Below are 5648 nucleotides of genomic sequence, written 5' to 3'. Positions count from 1 at the left end.
ATATGATCGAGAGATTCCTTGGTAGATTAAAGTGAACTGTGAGAAACAAAGCATGATCAAAAGCTTTCATTGCTGAGGCATATTTTTTAACAGAATGTATGACCTTTTGCTCAATGTATCTTAGTGGTATTGATATTATATTTAACTGTCGAGATCGGCATGATGATAGGCCCAACACGGTAAAAACACCTGGTTTGTCTGTATTCTCACATGACATTCGCGTGAAAGTCGGATGCAATTTATCAATTGTACTTTTATATTAAGAGGACCCATGTCACCCAAGCCTCCTTCTCTCTGAACCTTTCGTCGGTGATGGCATATTCCACTGGTAGCCCAACGGTTAAAGGAGCAGAGAAAAGGGGCAAGACGGCTCTGGATGCCATAAGCAGCGACCCATGTCGCCTGAGGGTTATTGTCACCGCTGGCAGTCACCAACACCAGTGGCTCGCCGAAAAAGCTATCGGCATCGAAGACCTCCACCAGCCCTCAGTCTCTCTCCGACGACAACTTCTCCCACCTTGCCCGACGGTAGAGGGGAACAGGAAAGAGGGCTCGTCGCCCTGGATGTCACGTGACGCCGGACGGACCACGACATCGATGAAATGGCTGCCTCTTCCCGGCGATACACTCACGACGTCCTACAGTCGTCGGCGATGAAAAAGCCCCACTGCCCAACGGCAGAAGAATCAAAGAATGGGCAAAAAAGGGGTTTTAAAAACCCTTGTTGCTGCATGTCGCCGGCAATCTGCGAAGCACCCCCCCCCCCCCCCCCTTAGGACGATTCGCAGTGACCCCGGTGATGATCCATGGCTACCCCAGCGCAGGCAGAACCCCTGCAGCCCAACGGCCACAGGTAAAACTGATCCTCTATTTTTTTTATCTTCTATTTGATGTCGATGATGGTCGGTCGGTAACTGATGAGCCATGTCGCCCCATGGCGATGGGCTGCCACTGCCTTCAATCAGCGACCTGTTGTCAGCTAACTGCATCCAGTGGCACCGACAAAAATTCCGACGACCACTGGCTTCCATATGCCATCCGAGCAATCTACAGAATTGGATCGGGTCAGCTCGGAAACGCTATCGCCTCATGACGACAGTCGTCGGAGTTTAGGCGACCGTTTACTGAATACGGATGAGCCACGTCGCTTCACGGCAACATGTTCAATCTGTTACAGTTGCCCCAGAGCGACAAGTGTTGTCAACCTATGACTTACTTCGCCCAATAACGACAGATGCAACAAATGCCAACAGGCCCGCACATACTCACGTGCATCGGTATGCGTGGTTGTGGGCTCATAACCCAATGTTGTTGTTTCCTGCAATATCATACACAGAAAGCGTACCTGAAGACACCATAGAGTGTGTGTGCATATGTTCGGTGTTCTCCTCATCCGGTCGACGCCCACGATGAGCCCAGGCCTTAGGTCGACGGTGAGCAAGACCCTATACCACGTAATCTGCATATGGAGTTTGGGTAGGCTTACAACGAAACTCTCATCATTTTCATGACAGTCTATCTCTTTATATAACGAGAAATAGGCAATTACGTACGTAATTCCCACCCACTATCTCCCCATTATGTGGCCCACTAATGGTGTCAAACCAGGTCACCTGAATGGGTTGAACCCCGATCCGTTATATCCAACATCAACTTCTCTCTCATTCCAACAGCTAAGACCATAGCTAATATGTCAAATAATTCTTTTTCCAACTTGACATCATCTTCTAATTTTTGGATTCTTGACACGGGAGTGATGGACCACATGTGATTATCGCTCTCAGTGCTGTCATCTATTTAAAGCAATAAGATGATCAAACTTGTTAAACTTCCAGACGGGCACGTACCGGAAGAGCTTTGGTTACTCCCGATATTAAACCTATTGATGTGCTTCATGTTCCACCTTTTAAATTTAATCTGATTTTCGTCAATAAGCTCACCAAGTCTATGAATTACAATGTGATTTTCTTTTCTGACCATTGCGAAATTCAGGACCCTCTCTCTAAGAAGATTGGAGTGAGTAGAGTTTAAGGTTGTTTATATTACCTTGAAGATGAATCTAATAAGCTTGTTGTCACAACCATTGACCAAGGATCTAAGATTAATCTTGAGCATGGCAAGCTTATATACCCTTTTTCTCAAAGACTTTAAACTGTCTAAACTTGATAGCTCTATTATTTTTAATAATTGTGATTGTGGAGTTTGCCCTCTAACAAAGCAAACTCACCTTCCTTTTCTTTTGAGCGAATCACACTCATCTCGCATATTTGAGTTGGTGCATTTCGATGTTTTGTGAGGATCCCCCACACCACCAATCACTGGTGCACATTAGTTTCTCGCGGAGGTGGGCGACTACAATGGTATGACTTAGATTTTTTCTCATGTTTTTAAATCTCAAGTTAAAGGTTTTTTACAAACCTTTGTCATGTTGATCAAAACTCAATTTTATTCCCAGGTTGAGAATGGTCAGACAATAGATCCGAGTTCTTTTCACATGAAGTCCAAACTTTTATAAGCGAGAATGGTATTTTAAACCAATATAGCTGCATTTCAATACCCAAACAAAATGAGGTTGTTGAATGCAAACATAAGCACTTGCTTGAAATCGAAAGAGCCACCCTCTTTTTTTCAGGTAAACCACATAATGTCTCCTTGTAGAGTTTTGAATGCCGAGTGCCCCTAGCTTTCTTCTTTTATTGCAACCCATGTTACCTTAACACTTTTGGAAGGACAATGAGTTAGTGTCAGACAATTGCACACTTGGACATCTCGACGCTCTCGGACACTTTTTTTTTTAAACATAAGTGTCCAAGAAAAAGTGTATACTTGGTGTTGCATGTCTTAACACTTTTGAGTGTCTTAGACACAAAGTATCCAACGTCCAACATTTCATATCAGTCTTGCTTAAAACTCATTATCTTTTCATATATTTTATTAGGTCCCAAAAAGAGTTGCCATGCCCTATAGGAAGGGTCTGACCTCTCTCTCTCTCTCTGTCTCTCTCTCTCTCTTCAGCTGAATCCTATTCTGCCCGATTAAAAAACTAACTCCTTTCTCACAATTTTGATATATATTATCTTGTGTGGTGCCACTTACAACAAAGAGAATCGAGGATGTCTCCTTTTTTTCTTTTGAAATAGTTCTTTTATTTTACTTAATTAGTTCCCTCGCTATATATATATATATATATATATATATATATATATATATAGAGAGAGAGAGAGAGAGAGAGAGAGAGAGAGAGAGAGAGAGAGAGAAATGAGTCCATGCTAAACCCATTTGGTGTTAAACAGCGTGCTAAATGGGCTTTTCAACTTCTCCGGTGCCTTTTATGTGATTCTAGCCCTATAAATGTGTTGGGCATGGTTGATTTACTAAGAATTCAATGGGGTTTTCAACTTCTCCGGTGCCTTTTATGTGATTCTAGCCCTATAAATGTGTTGGGCATGGTTGATTTACTAAGAATTCACACCTGAATCATGTATTTTTGATGGGAAAAAATGATGTTTAGAGCCTCAAAAATGTACAAAGATTTTGGACAGTTGATTTTTTAGACTTTATAAAAATCCACCCATGTGTTGGAATCAAACTCTTCAAGAGCTGATCCCTCTAAAATCAACTACATAGATCACAACTATACGGTCAAAATTTAAAAATAAAATTAAAAAAGCTCAAAAAACCTATTTAGCATGCCGTTTAGCACCATATGGGTTTAGCACGGACTCATTACTCTCTCTCTCTCTCTCTCTCTCTCTCTCTCTCTCTCTCTCTCTATATATATATATATATATATATATATATATATATATATATATATATATATAATCCAGGTGTTGATTCTTAGTAAATCTACCGTGTCCAATGGAGCCGGAACAGCATAAAAAGCACCAGAGAAGTCCAAAAAGACCCATTTAGCACTAAATGGGTTTAGCACCAACCCATTTTCCTATATATAGATATAATGTTGGCTAACTTCGTGGGTAAGGAACCTCAAGTCAAAAAAGTAATAATTTGAATTTTTTCAGTTTTTTTGCATCTTACACTTCAGATGTGATCTACATATTAAGTTTAGTGAAAACTGACCTTTGGATCATATTTTTTTTTGGCCTATGTCTCAGATTTTGCAGGGGTTGAAAAAATCAACGGCTACAACATACAAAATTTTTAAACTTAAAAAAAAATTACATCAAAAACCAATGATTGAAGGGTCAATTCCTACTGTTTTGGCCATGTTGAGGTCAAATTTGGTTAAAACAGCGTCCCCTACGAGTAATAACTAAAAGGTTCCTAATCTACGAGGGAAGGAATGCTATCCCTCATATATATATATATATATATATATATATATATATATATAGATATATATATATACTTATTTATTTATTTACCCTATATAAGGGACACATTGCACTGTGTAGAAGCTTATTGAATATTAAATATGGCCCCTTATTCAAGTGATTCAATTTATGTTACTTGGACACTGATACGAGTGTCGATGACTTTTAAAAAATGGATGTGTCTATTTTTTTAAAACTCATCGTATTCGATACCGACACTCATATCAGTGTCCAATTAACATAAATTGAATCACTTGAAATAGGGCCATATTTGATAGGGTTCTACACAGTGCAATGTGCCCTTTTGCCTTGGGAACGAGGTCCATGGCATGCCTCTAATGCAACAACGGTTGTGCTCTAATTCCAGTTTATTTGTTCCTGTGCTTGATAATTCTTTCATAATTAACAAGCCATTTCAGAAATTGTCTGCTCGGCTGGCTTACCAAAAAATATGAAAGATTGCCTCACCTAAGCCAATTCACCATGCCCTCGTTCAAAAAGAAAAATGGTTTGTTAAATAACTCAGATTAATCAAGTCACATAGCTACCTCTACATAATTGATCCACATTATGAAGTGAATGAATGAGATAGCTGGGTGGTTAGGTTGCATTATCATAACCGAGGGGTTGGGTTATCCCCCACCCCAGCTGGCCAGCAAAACATACATTAGAAGAAATCAGCTCATGTATACACAAATTTATAGTAATATAAAGCTTCTTGGATTCAAGCTGATTAAAGTCAGCCAACCAGACATTGCTGTTTTCCAACAAATGTTAATAGTGCAGTCCATAATTATGAGATACTTTCCATTTTGCACTGGTATTTTGTGTCGGGATTGTTATGAGTCGTGAGTTTATAGATAATGTAGTTGAGGTCCGTAAGAAGGGTGATAGGATTTTACTTATTAAATTAGTATTAGTTACGAATATTATTAATATTATTAGTGTTTATGCACCTCAAGTAGGTTTAGATGATTCCATTAAGCGTCAATTTTGGGAAGATTTAGATGGAGTAGTACAAGGGATATCTTATGGAGAAAGGCTTTTCATCGGCGGTGACCTTAATGGGCATGTAGGCATTAGTAGGGATGGATTTGAGAGTATCCATGGAGGCTATGGTATAGGAGAAAGAAACGAAAGTGGAAAAAGAATTTTAGATTTTGGTTTGTCCTATGATATGATCTTAGCAAACACTTGGTTTAGGAAGAGGGAGTCTCACCTAGTAACATTTAAAAGTGGGGTTAATATGAGTCAGATAGATTTTTTCCTACTTAGAAAGAGAGATAGGGGTTGTTGCATCGATTGTAAGGT

This window comes from Nuphar pumila, chromosome 13 (genome assembly GCF_984573655.1).
Source record: "Nuphar pumila chromosome 13, dmNupPumi1.hap1.1, whole genome shotgun sequence".
Taxonomy (NCBI): domain Eukaryota; kingdom Viridiplantae; phylum Streptophyta; class Magnoliopsida; order Nymphaeales; family Nymphaeaceae; genus Nuphar; species Nuphar pumila.
The sequence above is the reverse complement of the archived record's forward strand: the minus strand, read 5'-3'. Positions refer to the sequence as shown.